This window comes from Haemaphysalis longicornis, unplaced genomic scaffold, assembly GCF_048455015.1.
Source record: "Haemaphysalis longicornis isolate Haplotype H1 unplaced genomic scaffold, Haemaphysalis longicornis Haplotype H1 scaffold_5, whole genome shotgun sequence".
In the NCBI taxonomy this organism is placed as follows: Eukaryota; Metazoa; Arthropoda; class Arachnida; order Ixodida; family Ixodidae; genus Haemaphysalis; species Haemaphysalis longicornis.
In genome coordinates this window covers 124,522,137-124,544,883 of record NW_027526385.1, presented here as the reverse complement: position 1 = coordinate 124,544,883, position 22,747 = coordinate 124,522,137, and positions in this window count along the sequence as shown.

Here is a 22,747-nt window from a genome sequence, read left to right as displayed (position 1 = left end):
TGAAAAACTATCTTGCACATGGTAAGATCTTTTCAAAAAAGGCATCTTCTCTCTTAACTCTCTGTATGTGGAAGGATTGCGGCGTCCATACGACAAAATCACAATATGAAACATGACACACAACCACCTGAGACTGAACTTGAAAATAATATGCATGTGTCTGCTTCAAGTGCAGGGTGCCATTGGTATGGTCGAGGCAAAAGTTGTTGGTATCCAATGCGCTTTGTATTTCCTTAGTAGCCACAGTGTATGGGCACTTAACCTCGACAGTGCCTCTTCCGCAACATGCACATTCAACCGAAGCATCTGGACTTGCTGCTAGGTATGGGTGTTCCGAGCTTAGGTACACGCCTGTCCTGTGATGTGTGAAGTTAACGTGCCTCTTCATCATTTCTTGCACATAGCTGTGCAATGCATCACTTTCGTGCTGAAGTCCCCAAGCTGTTGCTGAGGAAGAAAATTGATGCTCTTCAGGGTAACAAATTTGCTTTAGCATGCTTAAAGAAGGTTTGCTAACTGTTGTTGTGCACACATTCTTCTTAATTGATGCAGTGATACGCCCAGCTCAGTATGCATACCACTTTTGGCATTTTGTTTGATTTCTTGTATTGCCTTCGACATGCTCAACCATTTCTCCGTTTACTGTGAGCTCTGCAAGGAACTTTTCTGCGCGTGTAATTAGCGCAGGCAGGTCCTCAGAACACGCTTCTGCACATGCCAGATTGCGAAGAAGTTGCGGCTCCCTTTGTCGTGGTGGCTGAAAGAGCTCACTGTACTCGGGTGTCATCATGAAGAGTGCTGGCCTAATGCCTGATTGTGCAACATTCGCATAGAACTGCTTCTGTTCTTCCTCTGTTGGTGGTGGTGGCACTGGTAGTCTTCTCATCTGATCCTTTGTGGCGTAGTTCGTCGAAAGCACACGATAATTATAAATGTCCAGGTAGGTCGTGGCTGGCAAAAATGCCGCGTCCGTGGTGGCAGCGGTTCCAATGCTCAACATGTACGGGTCGATGTTGTCACACATTTTGATTTTCGACTTGTACCTGGCTCGCGCAGGGCCGACAAGGCCGTTGAAATACGATGGGCAAAGCCCAGCACGATTGTTTGTTGCCATCACTGCCTCAAACACACTGCAGCTGCTGAGACGGAGGCCACGAAAAAAATAACGACGTGATAACCGCGCGCCATGCCATGCGCGCGCCTGTTGGTGAGGTTCCCTAAGATGGCGGCAGCACCACTGAATGTGACGTCACAGCGGATGTGACGTCACGTGAATACTATGTATACGCAAAGTTGTAATAAACTAGTGATGCACAAGCAATGATGGTATAATGACCCGGAGGGTTCAATCTCGTCTTTTCAATTCCAACGAGTCCCAGTGTCCCCCTCGGGGGTCACGGAATCCGCACAAAAAAAGAACGGGAACGATATGACGCGAGTAAATCAACACAGCCGCTTCTTGAGCTTGCGAACATGGGTATGTCGTGCCGGCTTATTAAAGTGATGAAAATGACTGGAAAAACAAGCAAGGACCCCCAGCCGGTATCCGGACATTTCTGTGTAGGACATGTCCGTGCAGGACGTTTCGGTGCCAACATTTCGGTGCACGAACATTGCGGTGGGTGGACCACGAAACAACCCGAACGCCCTTTGCCAGTGCAAGAATCCCCCTTTGAAAATAACCGGGCTGTTTGCACTCGTGTTCGCAATCCCTCCTCTCAAATACACACGTCAGAATTTGCCCCCGTTCGTGTAACCTCGACTGCGCCCTCTCCTGAGTGAAAACAAGTAGGTGGTCTGCTTTTGTTACACCCAAGAGGAACAAAGGGGCAGTGCCATCCCTGCCCTGGGCTATACAATGCCCCCCCCCCCCCCTATTCCGACACAACAACAACCAAGGGATATTACAGGGCGCGCGCGGGGACGTACAATACGTGCACGTGCTTTCATAAAGGTCTGTTCGTCCTCCACGACAATTTCGCAGGTTTGTCTGGAGAAAAAACTAGGGACAACAGTGTTTGAAAATTTAGTTTATTGTGACAACGCAGTTTACTTAAAACTTTTCATAAGATTTTCGCCATTTTGGGGGGCAAGTGAGTGTTTGTAAAGCTTCTTTCTTTGTAAAGGGAGAGTGCTTTTTATTTTCAGCAAATATAATTAACAATGCATTATACCCTAGTGAACACCGCCCAAATGCCTTAGCTGATTTGCTTGCCGTGGATAGTTATGGTCCATATAGGTACGTCCTCATTTGCGGCGCCGCGCCCGCGCCGCAAAACACCCTTTCGCGGCAAGATTCCTCTGCCCCGCAGTGATAGCTCTGTGACCGGTTTTTGCGGCAAGCCGCTTTGCGCAAAACTCAACAAGCCCATCAGCGCCCGGTTCACGTGTGCTGAGAGTTCAGTGCTCTCCCCGCGCAGCTGGCCGGCGCGAAGCGCGCATACCCGTTCCTCCCCTGGTCCGCTATCCGAGAGGGGTTATAGGACCGGTTCTCTCCGCCGCCGCTGCCGCTTTTGCGCGCGCGCGCTCCCAGTAGTTCGAACTTCAAAATGCGGCGGCGTTTTTGCGCGCGCGGAGCTGCGCGTGTGCGGCGTCGCGAGTGAGGACGTACCTTATATGGAACTTATGGTCCTGGAACAAATGGCCCTAACTTCAAAGTAAGAACAAATGGTCCGGAACTTATGACTCCGGAACAAATGGTCCCGGGCACCTCTTTGGGCAAAATGATTTCACAAAACCTTATGTTGGCTCTTTGTTTAAATTTGTTGCATCTTGCTGAAGTTGGTGCATTGCCTTCTGTAACAAAAACTTTCAGTAAACCATGGCTTCATTTTAGTATGCATTTTTGCGCAAATGCAAATGCAAGGCGTAACACAGTTGGCCTGTTTTTTGTTATTTTTTATTTGTTTCCGCTGTTATTTTCTGGCTTTTCATTTCATTCTTTGTTGTAGATGTCGGAAAATACATTTTTATTTCTTTAGTTGTTTGTAGTATTTTTTACTCTTGTATTTCTTTCGTATAAGTTATTTCTTTATTATTTTTGTATTTATCAAAATTCCGCACTACAGTTTATCTCTATTTACACTATAATAACTATTAAACCGTTATATCCGATCATTATATATTTTCGCTAGTCCTTCCCACCCCTCTCCGAGGTTTTTCTTGCCACAGCAACTATGCTAACAGCAACTAAGTCCAGGCACGGCCAGACTTCACGCTCCTTTCTCACCCAGCAAGACAGTTTTTGAGTCCGGCCGTGTTTCAGGAAAGCGCACCTGTCGCAAGGAGCCGCCACGAGTAAGAGAGGTTGGTGGCAGGCAGAGTTCCGAGACGTGGGCATGCCTGATTATGACTAGCTCGCGCACCATCGGCTGGGCCGCTGGTCCAATGTGGCTATCACGACATTCAGCAGCATGGCAAATTTCTTCTAAAGAGGGCAACTGGGGTCAGCTCAAATAAAAGAAGTATTGTACCGAAGCGAACCACGTACACTCCCCCCCGCCCGCTCCTTCCTGTTTGATCTCGCTACTTTTTAAGGGGCGTACCAAAAAGGCATGTCTGGCGGCGTGGTGCATCAACTTGCATCAATCGTTGGCTCTTTCTTCAACCATTACAAATGACAGTCTTTGGTTCTCGCAATTTCTGGGAAAGTAAAGCCGTCAGAAAGACGAGCGAAAACATGTTTTTGTATTTGCGCTAATAAACTGCATATATTTGTGCTGAAATGCAATTCCGAACAATGAAGTTTGTTGTTGATGGCAGGTGACCAGTTTGAATGAGCTCAGCTGCTGCCCTTAGCAATTGTTACGCTCCCGCAACAGGCCGGAAAAATTAACAAATCTTGTTAACAGCACTCTTCTAAACCTTGCAGCAAGATATGAGGCATAATAATAGCTACATTGCATATATTTATAGAAAAACAGAAGTATCTAAGCTGGAATAGGCAGAATCGGAGCTAGTTGGATCATAATTGATTAAATAATGGTCTGCCTAAATTTAATTGGGGATCTAATCAATCCAAACTGCAAGCTGCCAAATTATCAAGGTCCAAAATCTTTATGATCGCCGCATCGCTTGATCCGAACTGCAGATATCCAAGTCTTTCAGATGAAGAGCGCCGTAACGGAGCTTAGCTAACAAAATATACCATTCATCGCGTAAAATTTTTTTTGAAATAGCGATGAATCGGCGAGCGTGATGCACTAGTACAGCTCTATGTTGTCTGATATTCAGCAGTACTGTCCCACTCACATTTTGGATACTTCACAATCTAAATAAGACTGCCACTCTAAATAGGCTCCCCGCACAGGCTCAAGTGGGACTCGCTTCACAAGGTTTAATAAACAGAAGAACCACGCAAAGAAAACACGGGAGAACTTACACGTACGAGGACAGATTTATAGGCAGCATTAAACTCAATAAATTCAGCCTTAGCAAATATATTTTACAGGGTGGCCAAAGTTAAGACGATAGGTTTTTTTATTTAGGCGTTTATATTACGTGAAGACCACCTCAACAGTGAGGGTATGCGTCCAGAGGGACACAGACTGAGGTGCTAAATATTGATGTCGGTGGCTTAATAAACTAAACTTGAATAACTAACTTTTTTGTGGCTGCAGTAAGCAGGCATGTTTGTATTAAGAAGTTGCAAGTAGTTTCATGTGGCACAATTATTGTAGCGCATCCGTACTCCGAGATATCGAACTGCGAAGTTTAATTACCGTTCGCATGATTACGCATGCCAGATAGTGAAGACCGGCGCGAAGCTCCTCCCCTTTGCTCTGTGTTTCTATAGTGTTCCGAGTACAGCAGATTGCGATAACGCCAGCAGAGACTGAAAGGGTGCCAGTTATCACTTTTTCTTATGCCTCCTCCTCTATGTCGAACTAACCACCGTACACAGCAGGCGCGTTACAAAAAGGAGGAGCTTTGCCCTGGTCTTCACTGTCTTGCATGCATATTAATACGAAGGGCAAATAAAATTCACGCTTCGACATCTCAGAGCACGAATGGGCTAAAAGTATTCTGCCAAATGGAACTGCGTGGAAACACGAGTTTTCTACTCAAAAAGTCGCTTTATGGGCAAAAAGGTATGTGTATAAGAATTTGTAAGAAAGAACCAAGTGTACATTACTAATCTTTGGTGGTATGGTCTGCACAAAGTCCGATGTCCAGGTCACATTTGTTCTTTTTTTTTATTTGAAAAACAGAAGAAACAGAAAATCATGTACTCTACTACCAGAGTGCTCTCATTTTCTCACCCGTTCTCCCCACTATGCTGATGAAGTCCATGCGTTTTGTTTTTTAGGTTTGAAGGCTTTTTAAGTGCAATACGTCATTTAATTTTTTAGCGTCACAACGGTGACAGACTGACAGCACTTCGCTTTTTTTGTTTTCATTTCACCCAAGCGATCAATAAGCCGAATTTTTGTTGTAAATATTTTAAATTTGTGGCACACCACTGCCGGGATTCAGGGTCTGCCCGGGCCGGCTCGGCCCAAAAAGTGGTTTCGTTGAAGTCCAAGGCCCGCCCCGGGCCCGAAAAATTGCGTGCTACCCGGCCCGAGCACGTCCCGCGGGGTGGGCCGAGCCGGGCTCGTCCTTTTGGACCGTCCCGGGCCCGAGCTGTGCCCTAACTGGAGCGCTACCCGGGCAGCAATTTCTAGGCCCGGACTGAACCTCCCCGACAGGGACACGGCCCGGGCGTGGTCCCGGCCCGGGCACGGAAAACTTCTAAAATGTTGGCCCGAGCCAGACCCGAGCCTTGCAGAATTTGATAAAATAAGCCCGAGCCCGCCATACTTGTTAAATGCCCTCCCTAGTCTGGCAGGCTATAAACATGAACAAGAAGTTGGCTGTTAGCTTAAAAAGCTTAAGCACAAAGCGAATACGACTAATTTGGATATAAATTTCTATTAAACTTCGACCGAACTTTGTACAACTTGAATATCCTCACTTAGAAACTGTTCGTTTAGTAGCCGTAAACTCCATTTGCCACTTCGTTTTCCAGTTTTCGAAATCAAGACACACCGAGCATACTTTAAATGATTCGGAGCATGTAGATAATTTTTTGTCATACTGCAATTCTTCAACAGATACTGCAGCTTTCGCTGTTCCATTGCTTGCCGAAATTCGAGCAGATGATGCGCCCGGTTTTACCACTTCATTTTAGTATTTTCCTCTAGTTACGTTGGCAGCAATATTTTATCGGCGCTTCTGTTCGTTTTTGCACCTTTTCATGGTTTTAAAAAAATTCTTCCCAGAAGAAATCATTGGCTCTGCTTCAAAATTTGGTCCTTCAAACTCTGCACATAGTCCAAAGTCCGGGTCATGTTTATTCTGTTTGTATTTGTTTGAAAGAAAAAGGGAAAAACCAATGATGTTGTACTGTGTGGCTACAGTGCCGTCGTCGTCTGGCCCACTATGCTCATGGGTCCCAGATACTTATTTTACTATGTAAAGGCTTTCTAAGCGCAATCATCTTTCACCATATCTCTTATCATAGCGCCGCAATGAATTTACACTTCACTTCTTTTTGTTTTCACTTAACCTGACAGATCAACAAAAGTCTTTTTGTTGTCAACAATTTATAATTTGTGGCACAGGATTGCCGGGCCTCGAATGGCAAGGCCCGAAAATTTTCGTTCAAGCCTGAGCCCGGCCGGGGCCCGAGAAAATGCGTGCTACCCGGCCCGAGCCCACCCCGCCAGTGCACTCCGTCAGACTACCTAGCTACACCACCACATCCAACTGTTTCAGGGCTGTGCCCATGCGGTGTGCCGTTTTGCCGTGTGCTGTTTTGTCGCTGTGCTTTTCTGACGCGTGCGCTTCTGTCGCTGTGCTGTTCTGACGCTGTGCTTTTTCGTCGTGCGCGTTTTTGACGCTGTGCTCTTCTGACGCTGTGAGTGATTGATTGAAGACACGTTTATTCCATTTTCTTGCGCTTGCGCGCTGCTATGGAAAGATGGGTGCTGTTCTGTCGTGTCCTGTTTTGACGCGTGCCCTTTTGAAGCCGTGCTGTTATGGCGGGGCTCTTCTGTCGCGTGCCCTTCCGTCGCGTGCTGTTCTGTCGATATACCTACCCAACAGGATCAACATATTTAAGTCTGCGTTTCTACAGGGGAAAAAATGAATAGCCACAACCATAACTTACAGCCAAGCTGTCGCAAAGTATCCATCACCCACACGTGCGAAGCCATGGCGTTCAAAAAAACGCTTAGAGCGGCTAAACGCAGTTATTTTGCCAGATTCAACAAGTAGTCAGTTACTTAAAACCTGCAGCTTTCTTCGCAATTTTACAACAACAAGATACATGTTGTTTAAAACTCTAGCTGCCAGCTAAGCGTTGGCTAGGAACAGTATATTTTGTTCAAGGTGGTGTCACGCGACCGTACCGCCACATTTTTGGTAAAGAAAAGTTTCAAACCTTGAAGGCCGCCCTCTGGGGTGAGATATATAAAACAGTGCTTGGCCTGATGTAAATGGGCAAGCATAACTGACAATATTCATAAGTCAAACAGCCTGAGTTCGTACGTTTCTTAGTGTCGCGAACCAAAACTATAATCTACGAATTCATGTTTCGAAGAAAATATTACTTGAAAACCCCGAGGTAAATACGTGGGCCACCTTGAACATTCGTAATGGAAATAAGGCACGATAGGGCTGGAATGATATTTAGTGCGCTCATACACTATCAAAACATATAATGTAATACATGACGGGGGGAAGTAGTTTAGTGCGTGTTCATATTTTTTCGCAGTGTTGTTACGGAGCGAACAGCAGGTAGGGCGAATAGAGGGAAAAGTGAACCTGGCTAGAAACTAATGAAGTGAATGAAAAGCGAAGACAGCGAAGAAGACCCAATTATATCCAAAAGAACAAAAACAAAAATAAATATTCTGACAAGGAATGACAGACACGGCAAACCAGAGCCGGTTTAGCGGACGTTTATCTCGAGAAGATAAATGTGGGGGCGCAGTAGCGCAGCATACATGGCTCGCCAAGCAGAGGTGGGTTGGCAGCGGGTGCTGTGAAGAGCATCCAGGCGTGACGCACTGACTCCAGCCATCTCAGATAGCCAGTGCTTAAACACATTGCCAAGAATACGAGTTCATGAGTACTTCATTGCCTCTCTGCCACGTGCTCCTCCAGTTCTCAAAAATAGAGCACGATGACCTGAGACATTTCACTTCAACCAATAAAGACCCTCGGCTGCAGGGGTGGAGTTAGTAGCCTTGCTTTATAAGCTGCTCGAGCGCATGGACGGATCAACCAACCACAAATTCGAGAATCTTAGCCGATTGAATTAGTCGCGGGAAGCCACCAAAGCTAATGTGAATGGCAGAAATATTATGGAGAATAAATGTCGTGAAGATGAGCGGTGCGCCCATTGAGTTTAGGATGAAGGCGTTATGAGCATTTTAGGAGATAATAAATAACCATCTCTCTATATTTGAGCTTCCCAGCTGTTACTAGACTGCTCTTCATTACCTACAAAAAGAAATTTGCTTTGAGGTAAGGCCCACATAGTTTATACCACACTGCTAAAGCCTGACAGCGTGCACACTAAACAAATGGTTACGATAATATTTTCACGTGGCGGCAGGACAGACGACATGAATGATGAGACAGTCGACCGGTGTATTTACAGACTATTTACATGGTGGCTAAGCCAGAACCCTCGCATGCAGCACGCACCCACCGACTTTTTTGTCGTCGTAGACTGGGATAACAGAGCCACGCTTCGCTTCCCTCTTCAACGTCTTTTCATGACAATATGATAATGGTTGTTAAAGTGTAACAGACGTTTGAGGTATTTTTGTATTTATTTGGAGGGTGCAAGGCAAATGTATGCCCACCGGAGAGGAACAAAAATAACTCTGAACTTTTTATAATAATAATAAGCGTTCTCATTATTGACAGTGTATATATTTATAGCTTAGATGCTGCTAAGCGACTAGAATACCACTCCGGCACACGACCAGTGGCTATCAGAATGCGACCTTTGCCTACTGAGATACGTTGGTAATCCGGTAATATAAACACCTGTGCAATGCCCAACACTAAAAAAATATGACATACTATATGGTAGGTTATTTTTCTAGGATAGAATTACAATATTTAGTAGAAAAGACCAAGCAAGTTTTATGCACTCCTAACCAAGTTGAGCTGCTGACTTTTCTAATTCTGCCGTGTTACGATTGTGTCTACTAAATTATTGAGCTTTGTTGGGAAGTACTCTTGCTCAGATTTTCCCCCAGTCGTGTGCTTAACCAAATTGTTCAAACAAATATATGGCGTAATATAAAATACATTGTTTTCATAAGCTACCAAGAACTTCGGCAAGAACTTCAGCGAAAAAAATGCGAGATCATTTCAAATATTCTGAGAATAGCGTTTTAAAGCACCTGAAGGTTGCTATCTTTTTGCGGATGTACAAATTTCAGTTCCCCGAGAAAACAATACCGGACCCTCACGATTGTCACCTACCAAAGTGATTTTTGTACAACTTTTTAAGGCTGTATTCAACTTACATACTGTTTATTTTTACTGTCCTCCTAGCAGGTAGTTCTGAAAAGATTCTCATGTAGCTGGAATAGAAGGTCAAGGGAGCAGGGACTTTACCCTGACAAACCCGAAATACTGAAGTAACAACCAGGCTATAACGCTATTTACTATTTTCTTTTCACGGTACACTGGTGACCTAATAGGTAAAAAATACCAAGCCGTTTCTCCTGCCGCGAAAATAAATACTTTTTATCAGTTTAAACTACCATTTTCAAACTCTTACATTAAGTGACATACAAAAAAGGTGAAAGTTCAGAATTTCTTATATTTAGCTGTGGTCCTTGTGACTGAGAATGAATGTGTTCTGGTAGAAACCACACGGGTGAATAATACTTCGGCTTTCAGAATGGCACAAAACCACGTACAGTCACACTGATTTTGAAATCAATGCCTTAAATACCCTGTACAAACAGCGCGTATATTTATGTGTACATTATTATCCCGGAAACCAAACTAACCAAAACTTCCTAGATATTTCCGGGTTGAGAAATGTAAAGCTCTTGTAAAGAAATGTAAAGAAATGTAAAGAAATGTAAAGGACGAAAGTAAATATAACCCGCCTTCTTATATTATTGCAGCATATATTACATCTCTTGTCAGCCTGACAACAATTAAAAATATCAGAACAAAATAAAAACACTGGATTCGTTTCATTACCGCAAACCTGAACGAATTTTTTAGGTACAATATATTATTTAGGCCGTCTCGACATACATATTAAAACCTAGAACTTCGGAGTCATTTCTGAGTTTGAACACTTACTGCCGTTAATTGTGTGTAGGGAATCTGTAAGGTCCACTTACGAGGTCAGTGGCCAGGCACCCCGGCATTGCGGGTGAAACGTTAGCTCCCTGCCGCTCGATCTAGAGGAACAGCACTACCAACACTACGCTATAGACGTAGCCAATTCGGTGCGGCACGTTCGGGAGACGGCTAGTCTGGACGCCTAGAATGGCGCGGGAAGAATCTCTTTTAAGAAGGCACACAGCCCACAAAGTTCCAAGGATTTTTTTGCGTAGTGGACAACAGGGGCGTAATATACGTTGTGTGCCTGCATGGCAGCGACGGCTTTCCCGCGAGATCCCAAGCTCGCGCGCTACCGTAGGAACGGCTGCCTTTCGGCAGCCGCCGCTTTGCGTCCCCACCCTTAGGAGTCATGTGTACTCTCCGCCGCGTGCTTGCTCGCCTGCGCACAAGCTTTTGTCGCGAAGGTGCTGGCGGGTAATTTATATATAGCAAATGGCTGAGTGACAGCTGTCAACGTGAATTTGGGCCCTCCCCTACGCGTTTACTCAGGGTACAGGTTCGTTACCGAGAGACAGCGAGTAATTCTGAAGTGTTATCAGTCCAAAATCGGCCGTTAAACAGGTGTCCTTATCTGAGCTTTCATCAAAGAAGTTCCCGATGAGGCAGGAGTCTCGACTGTTGAAGCTTGGTTGGGATGTCTGAGCCCCTAAGCGAGAAGTATATTTGCGGCTAGCGTCACAAGTTAGGGGTGCAGTTTTGTACCGGGAATGTAGACGGATCCGTCGGCCGAGTGGTTTTGCCACGCTCGGAGCATAGGGGAGTTAGACAGAGTGGAGTAGCTCGAGTGACTTGTATGCTCTTAGAGCTTGCGTCTAACTGAAGTTGGAAGTTTCTCCTTTTTGTTACTCCTGCATCCAGATGCTGTAATGTAAATAGATGTATATAAAATATTATTTTCCCTTCACGAAATACAAACACCTCATGTTCATCAATCCCGCCACCCTCTCCGAGAAATTCAAACCATTGCCTGGCGAGCCTCCTGCCAAATCAACCGCAGCCCGAGAAATTGGGTTCCTGATCGGCACCGGCTTCAGGGAAACGAAGATCATCAATCTTTACTTGCACAGTCGGCAGGTTGTGGCTAAAGAATCACCAGGCCGCAGCCAAGAGCAGCGTCTGGACACAAGCCCGCCTTCATCGGCACCAGCCGAGCTTCGCGCGGAGAGGAGCGGTCGTGACATGACAGCGCATGGAGTCTACGACGCAGCAGTCGACCCCTGAAGTGCCGGTGAGTTGGATTTCTCGGGCTTCGTCGCATTTTTTTAACCTCCTTGGCTGAGCCATTGTGTCCCCGATAGTCAGAAGGAGCATGCTGGCGGACGTTCCAGAAGGAGACGGAAATGGTCAGACGCACGAGGAGTCACTCCAAGAAGGACCTGACGCAGGAGGACTTCCCCAAGCGGAGTCTGAGGCAATATTTCTTAGACAAATGGAATTCGAGATTCGAAAAATGAAACTCGAATCTGCGGAGTGTGAGAGATTATAGAGAAAAGATGCGCATGAATCAGAGAAGCGTACACAAAAACTGGGGCTCGAGTCTGAAGAGTGGTTGCGAAGGCATCAGTGGGCGCTGGAGCGGAGAAGGCAAAGCACATCAGGTTCGGACACTGGCGTCCAGAACAAATGGGGCATAGACCCAGCCAGTTGTATAGCGACAGCCAAGTTGAATGAGGCCGGCAATGTTTCGAATGAAACTTGGCAATGTCAAACTAAGCAGCCGTGAATCCCTACAGCAGGCTAGCATTTCCGCCGAGGTCGAATGCGTGGAGACGGAAGTTAGGATGAGTATCACCGAGGTAAGCCCGTCCAGCGATACCGTGGAGCTGTGCAGTGAAGCGAAGGTAGAATATGACGAGCAGCCTCGAAGCAAAATTTAGGCATGCAAATGGAGCGCATCAGGCAGAACCCCTCGTACTGGTCCAGTTATGTATTGACCATAAAGTTGAATGTGCGTAGCACGTTTTTATATTAAGGCTTAGCGGTGCGAGGTAAGCATTCGTGACTGCGCCCAGAAATCGAGCGATTCGACCGGGAACAGCTGCGTGGAAACGGACGCGTGCATGAGGAGTGCTGAAGCTAGGGTGTCCGGTGAAATTGTAGAGTTGAAATCTACTCCTCTTGCTCCGACGGAAGTGGTGCCAACTGCCTTAGCAACAAAATCTGAGCTAGAACAGAACGATCCCGCTCTCTTGATGAGAACCCCAAATTCTAATCGCTGGAACGGAGACGGGCGTCGCGTAGGAAAGCCTTGCGGCCAGCCGCGTTCCAAATTATGCTCAAAATTTCCACAAGAATGTGATCTTTGTGTTAGGTGTTGAGGGTCTCGCAAAGAAGAGAAAGGAGGGAGAAGACGAGAACGCCTGTGGCGAGACGGAGCGAAAAAGGGGCGGAGTTCACGATCAGGCTGAGGAAAAGCAGGAGTTCAGGGTAGATAAGGGAGGTGAGAAGGTATACTGGGAAGATCGGTAATAGCAGTGGTAACAGCAGAAGGGTTTTTGAATACGTTTTGCTCGTGAAGTTCTTAAAATAAATTTGGTCACACTATGGTGAAGTCGATCCAACTTCTGATATTTTTTATCTGAAATGTTTGGCGCTAGTCTGCGTCGTTCTCTGTGTAGAAGTTTTTGCTATATGCATAACCATAAGGTGTTTTGGCTATTGTCAGCTTTTGCCGTGCTGCTACAGTGCTCTTAGCGTATTAGCTACTAAAAACAAATTTTATCGTTTTAAACTTGTGTTCTTTTTGCAAGACTCTTCACTTCATTTGAAATCGCCTGTTTTTATCTTCTCTGGGCGTACCGTAACAGTTCAGGAGTGGTAGTTTGTGTTGTCGCCATCAGATACCGATTGATCATAGTTTTTGACAGACCCTGGCGAATAAACTATCTGTACCAGAAGCGTGTACTACGCGTGCGAGTTTACATTGTGCAGATGCCGCTTCTTTTCTTTTGCGCTCCGCAATAACTGTGTGGCAAAGTGAAAGAGCCATTTTTGTATCGTTAGATTGGTGTGAAATATTTTTTTTACACAATACAGTCACGAGATTTTCCTCTGCACCAATAGATTCGCGAAAATCACGTTCACTTTTATGAAAGTGATGATAGCTGTGCAAAATTTGAAAATATCCAGTGTGCCAAACCATTCTGGAGGGCTTCGATATCGAGAAGTAGCGAGTTGACGTGAATAATTCAAACTAGCTTAAGCAGGATCTGCAGAGCTTTCCTTCAGGCTTTCCGAAATGTTAGAAGAATAGCGCGTTCCAGAGCGCAGCAATGACAGTCGCTTCACCAATTTGTTCGATATAAATTACTCAAATTGCGCAAAAACGACAAACACAGGAAGGACGACAGAGAATGCGCAACTCACAATGACCTTTGTATTGTATCGTTACATTTGCTTGATAATAAAACGACGTGCTACCTCAACACAGAATGGGTCACCTGGATGTGCTTCCAAGGATTCAAATTGATCGGCTGGGAGCTAAAATATATGTCGCATGGTTTTCTCAATGCAGCCGCAGATTGGACCAACGCTGGATGTGCCCGACGTGAAATAAACTAGTTGATACGAAACGCATCCTATAGAAAAATTTGTCTAGATTTGGCGACCCTACAGAAGCTGCTATGAAGGACGTGGCGGTCAGACTTCACACAGGACGGTGAGGGCAATTGCAAAAACCGCATGTTCCGTCAATGTATAACATGTAAAAAAAATGTCACCATCTTCCCGTAGGGGAACCCTGAGTAGTATGCGAAGCAGCCATGAGGTCGACTCAAGTCGACTGCGTTTAGGTTGTCCGCAGACTTTATGTTCACCTCGTCTATGATCACTCATTTCCCGTTGCGGAAGGCCAGGCGGAAGGTGTTGAACTCGCTGGCGCTGAGGCCTCCATCTTTGTTGGAGCTGGCAGTCTTTCGAGAGAGCTTGAAAGCCGCGTGCAGCGTGGTTTCTGCAAATGCCACAGCCGCCTTTCCGGTGCTCGTGCAGATGACGAACGCGTTGTAGGCGGTGTTGTTTCCGGTGTTGCTGTACCGGTTGTAGAGGTCGATCGCAAGCCGGACGACGAACGTCTTGCCGCAACGGGCCGGTCCGGTGAAGAAGACCCGTAAATGAGGTACTGACGGCGTCTTCTACCAGTGGATGATCTCGTGCAGTAGCTGATGTTGTTCGCGTTAGTCATCCTTATCAATTTGTAGCATTCGTCCCGGCCCATGATGTCAAGCGCTTGCACACGGCCGCGCACGGTCTCGCGTGTTTGATCAGGCGCACCAAGTCTTTGCTCGGAATAAGGTAGGCGTCTTCATGTTCCGGGTGGACGATCACCGCAGGAGGAGGGGCCGCTCCTTCTCCTTCTTGTTGTCTTGTTGTGCGCTCTTCTTCACGGCGCTGTTCGCGGCGCTGACACTGGCGTTGACGCTGGCGTTGCAGGTGGCGTTACCGGCGGCGTTACTGGCGGTGTTGCCCATGGCACTCAGCGCGGTGTTGCGGGAGGAGGTTCGCCTACTGGAAGATGACAACGGCGGCTGAAGGTGAAGCTATCTCGTGATAGATTCTTTGTTTGGCCAATCCCTAGGGGCATCCTGCCACAATTATCTTCAGCGGTGCCTGGCCAGGCATGCGCAGTGGGGGTGTGGGCGCCGTTGTGCGCGGCGGAGGAAACAGGCGCCACCATTAGCTTCATCGAATCTAAAAGTACGCGACCGTTTGTACTGTGACTCTGTATCCTTCAGTAAAAAGGGAGCTAAGATAATATTTAAAGCTTAATGAAATTTTCAAACTCTATTGTGCACAAATATTTGCTTTGCAGGCTGGTTCGCAATCGAATGCGACCGGGTGGGCAGATAATAACTGCCACCTGCTTTCGTCCTTTTTTTACGTTGACATTTTTCCTTTGGGGTCATGATATTTTCGTACAAAAAAACGTGCCCCTAGTTCTTCAAAAATGAACCAGGCTGAGCGGTTGTTTCTATTCATGCAATCAAAAGAGAATTGAGACTTGATGAAATGCGGAAAATTTACGGGTTGAACTTTATTTGCGCAAGTTGTTTACGTTACAGTAACTTTCATTGCTAGATCCTTAGATCAGGCTCAGTGCTCTTTTTACTTAAGAAAGGAGAGGTGCCCTAAGACTTTATTGAGAAGGAGACAAAAAGTTTTTTTCTGCAAAAAAGGGGAGAAACTTTGGTGGTGTCTTCAATTCCTGGAAGCTATGCGCTCACGCGGCGTAGGAGGCCTGACTGGTCAAGGAAATTAAGGAAAATACGTGCGTTGAACCTGATAGGCACCTAGTATTTTGGACGGCAACACTTAATTGGTTCATTCTTCCGGAGACTGGCAACTTACCCAGAGATTACGCCACACTATAGGCTAAGCCGACTGAAATTTCCGGCTGCCCACACTGCTCTAAACAAATGGCAAACAGTTGTTTGGCGCAGGTGACAATCAAATACGTTCCCTCACCCCGCCCTGTGTCACCGCAGCTATCAGGATAGGTACACGGACAGATGCAAGTGGTGCAACATTGCAGCAGCCACACTACAACATAAGGTCCGGCAATGTACCAATAAACCACGGGCCTTTGAACAAGTAATACATATAAGAAGTAGTGAGCAGTGGGAGGCCGCAAAGCTCAGCTCTCTTCCCGGGATACACGCTGCGGTCATCCAACTGGCAGAGGACGGAGCCAGGGACCACGGTTTCCTGACCGCCGTCTAAGATACCGGACTTTTCCACATGGTACAATGGTCTTAAAAGGGATGAAAATAAAGTCTGTTCTCTCTCTCCGGAACGCATGTTCTTACTCTTTCAAATGTGTAAATCAATTAATCTGGCCTGATGTTTTTTTATTACTCGGCCAGCCATGTGGCCTGCTTTTTACTTTCAGAATCCCCAGGTAGAATGTGCGCCCACAGTTCCATCAGTACCTGCGCAGCTCATTTACAGAGGAGGCCCCGAGAAAAGGATCTGATCAGAACAAGAAAGCTGGTACGTGAACTGCGGCTTTAACATTCAAACGAAAACATCGCTCAAGACGGCACACTGAGAATCAGCAAGGCAAACATGGCGCTGACTACCAATGAAGTGTTTATTTGCCTCTCGGCAATATAAAAGAAAAGGTTACATCAAGGTAAGATCGGAAAGAATACAGAAACATAAAAGTTTACAATAAACGTAAAGGTATAGATACGAAACAGCATATTTTCGTTATCATATTACTAGTCCCACAATTTAAATCAGGATTTAATAAACACTATCTCCTTTGAAGACAAGGTAACAGAAGGGGTGCTTACGCAACCTGTTGAACTCTTAAAATCGTATACGCTTCCAGAAGCTCACGTGTGCGCTGATGTCGTTGTGCTTTAAACTGCCCATATTTAGGAGTGCATTTGCAAGACGACAAGTGCGACTGGATTCAGCCAACAGAGTTTGCTTTCACACTGGACGTGTGCTCTATGACGCGTACGTTCAGGCACCACCAAGTTTGGTCTGCATACTAGCAGCCACAATTCAACGGAATGGAATAAACCACGCCGGCCCTGCACTTGGTAAAGGGTCGTACTTGGTTTATGTCACAGTCTTCTCGGGAAGGAGAACCATTATTACCTCGCGAAAACATTTTGGTAATTTTGTTAGCAGCCGAGAATACCAAGCGCAAACCTGCTCTTTCCACAACCTTCTCCAGCCTTTGGCTGACACTATGACTATAAGGCGTCCTGGCATTGTTATCCCTGTCCCTTTCCTGTTCGTTAATATATGAAAAAATGCGCAGTTCCCGCCAAAGTTTGTTGCCCATACTCTATAGAGCGGGTTCAGGGTACCCAGCGAAGCACGAACGGCCAACCTGTGCGTGAATGCCGTCACTCATTCGATGGTGCCAACACCTGCGCAAGGCATTTTTTCAAAGCTGCCATGGCAAAGCTTCGTTTTACTATCTGCGATTGACCAGACGTTGGGGGTAGTAGTGCCTTCTTTGATTTTGGTGCGTAGATCCAGCTTAAGTGCGTTTCCTCTATATGCAGCTTCATGTCAAGGAATTGGAGCTCCTTATTCTTTATCGTTTCTTTTTTGAGCTGAAATGCCATCAGATGGGTAAAGAATATACTCAGCACATCGTGTACAAGATTCCAAGCATCGTCACCCGCAGCTTCGAAAACAATAAAAAAATCACCTACACAGCGCAACACCTTGATGACCGGCGACCCTCTTAAAGCGGCTTATAACAGCCTATCGGAGCAGGCTACAACAAGGTCTGTGAGTATGGGCGCTACGCACGAGCTAATGCACACATTCGTTTGCGGTATGTATAGGCTGCCTTCTTATTCCACGAATGTAAACTGCAAATAGTAAGACACCAGCTCAGGGAACCTGCTCACAGTGATGCCGCAAGCATTCTGTAACCGTACAGTGGTAGCTATTTCAATTGCTTCCTAAAAAGGTTCAACGATAGACGCATGTGACAACGAGTAGTACATATCGTTCACGTGAATCGAAAACGCACTCACCCACCTGGAGTACAATATTTTATTAGCTCGTGCTTAGCGTCCATACTCAGCGACCTTGTTATAGCCCGCTGGGATAATCTCTTACAAGCCGTTTTACGAGGGTGTCCGGTGTTAAAGGTGTTTCACTTTGTAGATGATTTTTTCATTGTCTCTAAACCGGCGGGTGGCAACACTTGCAAGCTTGTACACGATGCGCTGAGTACCTTTTCTACCCATTTGATGGAGTTTGACCAGACAAAAGAAACACAAAAGAATGAGGAGCTCCCATTCCTTCACATGAAGCCGCATATAGAGGAAACGCACTTATGCTGGAGCTACGCACCAAGAACAAAGAAGGCACTACTGCCTTTAACGTCTGCTTGCTCTAAGTTATTAGAACGCAGTGGCACCACCGGAGCTTTGAAAAATGCCTCGCGCTCGTCTTGCCACAAATGTATCACTGACAGCTTTCAGGCGCCGGTGGGCCGTTTCCGCTCAGCTGGGTACGCTGAACCCGTCGTCCAGAGTGTTGAGAACAAAATTTGGCGGAAACTTCGAACTCCATCGTACATAAAGAACCTTAAAGGGTCAAGGATTTAAATTGCTGTGATGTCTTATACATGGTGTTAGACAAGGCTGAAGAAGTTTGTGGGAAAAGCAGGTGTGCACTTGATTTTCTCGGATCCCAACAAACTCAGCAAGATGTGTGCGCGAGTTGATGATGGTTCGCCTTCCCGTAGATAATGTGACATAAACGACTTGCGACCCTTCACCAAGTGCAAGGCCGGCGTGGTTTACTTCATTCCGAAGAATTGTGGCCGCCAGTATGTACGCCAAACTGGGCGGTGCCTGAACGTACGGCTTATGGAGCACACTTACAGTGTCAAAGCAAAATCTGGTGGCTGGCTCCCCTCGCACGTGCCGTCTTGCAAGTGTACTGCTGAATTTGAGGGATGTAAAGTGATAAAGTACTACGGAAATCAGCGTACGTGTGAGCTTCTGGAAGCATCTTCGATTTATAAGAGTGGAACCTATTGCGTCAGCACTCCTTCTGTTACCTTGTCTCCGAGGGAGATAGCGTTTTTGAAAACTAAGCAAAATTTTCGAACTAGTAATATGATAACGCAAAGGTGCTGTTTCTTGTCTATGCTTTTAACGGTTTTTTGCAATCTTTTGTGTTTCTGTATTCTTTCCGCCCCTATCTTGGTTTAAGCTTTTCGCCTCATGGCCGAGAGGCAAAAAAACACATTTTTGATAGTTAGCTCTATGTTCATGTAACCTCCTTTATTGTGTCCAGTCTTGAGTGCTCTTGTTTGTTTGAAGTATGATTTAACAAGCCAAAATACTTGCATTGCATTAGCATTTCGTATTGCACTTTTGGCAGCAACACTGTCCCTCATGGCGCGGATACATCAGTGCATATTCAGGCAAAACGGTAGCCGTTCCTATGAAATGCACGACCCACCATGCTCTCCGTTACCGCTATGCCCTGCATATGCACCACCACCCTTTCCAATACCGGGGTGCCTGATCAGCCCTCGCTTTGGGAAGGTGGAGTTTTCAACTACAAAATCTCGGTATGTAAGGAGGCGGAAGATTCCCCCTTGTCTTGCGTGGCGGGACTTCGTAATAGGCACAAATTTATCACAGGGCTTGACCTCTCCCTCTTCGTATGTAGTTGTGTTTGTCTGTGTCACCGCATTATAATTAGAGTTGTCTCTACCCATAGAAATAAGCTAAGCAAACCATACACCTCAGTTTTATCAGCTTGTTTTGGTGCATTTATGTACCTAAAAGCAAGTTCTCCTAGTAAAACAGAAAGTTTTTTTTTTACGTTTCTGCCTATGTTTCTAAACTTTCTTAATTTCTACAAAACATTTAGTCATCTTTTCTGCCTGTATGACAGCACAAGGTTTAAACAGAGTTTCGCTGTCGCGTAGTCCAATTATAGCTCCCGTGGTATTTCCGAACCGGCGTTGAGATATTAGATGTGTACCTAGTGTGAAGATATAAAACGGATTCTCATGTGAACATCATTACAGTTAAGTTCATTTTACGAATTTTTTCTGTTGTGTGGTTAACAAACAGATACAATATTCCCACTGAGTACATGTATTTCGGACCTGCTTTTGTCCTCAGATGGCATATATTACTTGGTGAAATTAGATGCATAGTTGGTCAACAAATATATTGGCGTGGGCAATTCTCATATGTAGCTGTGGTACAGTTCGGCTGCGTTTGAAATATTATCTGTAACTATTCTTCAGTGCGCAGCACTTATGCGTCCGACAATGTCATTGGGCGACGTTGCCGGCCTCATATCCAAGCGCACGAGTGAGAGAGCGAAGACAACAGGAAAACAATTGTGGAAAGTGTGACGAAAGCGTGAGGGCGAGGGTGGTATACCCAGGCGGCGCGAGCCACTTCCTGATGTTTACGGGCCACAAGGGAACTGAAGGTACAAAGAAAAGGCAGCCGAATGTGATCCCGAAAGAAAGCGGAGGATGAACGTACCGCGGAAATGTTAGGGGCAGCGTATTATGCTGAGGCTGCGACACAGAAAGGAAACGCGCGCCGCGTAATACCTTTACATCGGTCCATGAGCGTCCACCTCATTTGTGTGGTACATCTGAACCGCTTCACATTTGCGCGGGAGGTTGAAACAATAGTTATAGCAATATGCTGGGCGGTAGCGACGTGCTGTTCGACAATGGTGGTGCGGCGGCGTGCTTTCGCCGATTACGCGATCGCTTCGTGAGACGCAGCAGCTATGCTCCGTGACGTACAAGACTGCAGTTCACGCTTCGCACAAATGTCGCCATATAGTGAATTGTAATTAGAAGCGATTTCTCTGAGTAAATTGAAAGTAATAAATTTTGAAGTGAATAAACACACTGGCATGGCGACTGTCTACGATGACCGCGTGCTGAGATTGTACCGATCTCCATAAAATATATCTTCTCAGCAAGTTTTATTTTTAAATACTTTGGAGCTTCATGCCAAAGTTGGTCAGATTGAAGTGCCCTACTGTATCACTTTTTTCAGATGCAAAGAAACGAAAGTAGATACTACAAATTAAACAACCTCCCTGGCCCCACGCGTTGCTTTATCTCAGATCTCTAAATGGAAGTATTATCAAAAGCAGCGAAGAAAACGCAGTCTTGTTAAAGCATCTGTTTAAAAATATATTTTATTCAAGGTACAAAGCTCTTTAACCACTAGGAAGTCTTTACACCAGATTTAGCCAAGTGTGTTTGTCCCCGCAAAAACATTTTCTTGTATTTTTGCATGTAGTTCAAAGTACGACCGAAACTCGGGGGGTGAGTTTTGCAAAAATTTGCAATCAAATATTCCCGGACCAACTTGACACTCTTGGAAAGATAAAAACAATAGGAGAAATAAATGTCGTCTACATACGAAACAAAAGGCGGCTCTCCCTCGTTTTTACATGCGGGGAACGTTGCAAAACGCAAACGCATGCTGTAGGCATTGGCCCACATGTCCGATTAAGAGCTCGAAGGCTTGATTGGTTGTGGAAGGATTCCCGGAGTAGGGACTTCGATAACGTTTTCTCGGTGGCAGTGATTGTGGCCGAATCTTGAGGAGTTGCGCGAGCGGTTTCATTGTGTTGTTCTGCCAAATGATTAGCTGGGGGCGGGAGTTAGCAACGTCGTGTTTGTGCTACTTAGTCGCCTCTTGAAGCTTTTAGTTTCGCCAAGGCTGCGTCGTAAGTGTGGCAAGGAATTTTATAGGCCACCCCGGGTTGTGTTTTGTTGTCCATCGCTTTATTGCGTGTATAATTTGCAGTTCGAGCTTACTTGCAGGCACGTTGAAAATTCGACGTCGTTGATTAATTCATTGTAAGTTTAAGGCGGTGACACAACACAGGCAATGAAGCGCAGCGTAGTGGAGGGCTCCGGGTTAAGTTTGACCAGACGGGGATCTTTACACTAACCGAAATCTCTAACAAATTGGTGTTTTTGCGCTTTTCGGCGGATTCAGAACAGCGGCCGCCAAGAAACGTGGATGTCAGAGTCAGTGGTGATTCTTGGTCGAATTTCACTTACACTGACAACATAAGGAATGGCTGCCCGCTTCTGTTTTTTCTTTGTGGTGCGGGTGGGTTTTCCGATTTGCATTGCTCAGCTCTTCCCGGTAGCCATTTTTGGTGAGGTCATTTCTTCTCTCCTTTTCTTCAGCCCTCCGCGACTGTGTAGAACACCACAGGAGTTTCGCGCGTGTTAAGAGTGCGGAAAACACAGGGCTCTTAGGTCCGACCGGGTGCGCAGAAGCAAACTCCAGGTTTTGAGCGGTATGCTTGGGACTCCGGTAGACCATCGTCACGAAGTCGTTATTTTTGTACTGTACTTCACCATTGAGAGAAGGCATACAGCCTGCAACCTCCTTTTGCATCGTGAACTTGATCGTCAGCTGGTTGCGGTTCAGTTGTTAGAAAAGTAGTGGCGCGTCTTCACGATCGGAAACCCAGAAACAGTCACAGTTGACTACTACGTCAAAGTTTGCCACGTGCCTGCTATTGAGCTCGGACAGCAACTTGTACACGGTGAAGATGCACTAGCCGATAAAATTACCACAGGGTGTTGTATAAAGATTATTCCCACATTTGTGACGCCGCCTATATTGGCAAAACTGAAAACTTCAAGTGGCAACTAATCGAGCACAAGAACGACGTTACTAACGGCCGCACCCAAATAAACGTCTTATCTAAGCACCACAAAAAAATTCGTCACGCATTCAGGTGGGACGGGGGCAGTCTCATTGCCAGCGAGAAAACATTATCAACGCGCCTACCCCGAGACACCTTCGAAATCCAATCAACCTGCACGCTCTTAATCGAACACGTGGGCTCCCACAGTCAACTACGTTGCAGA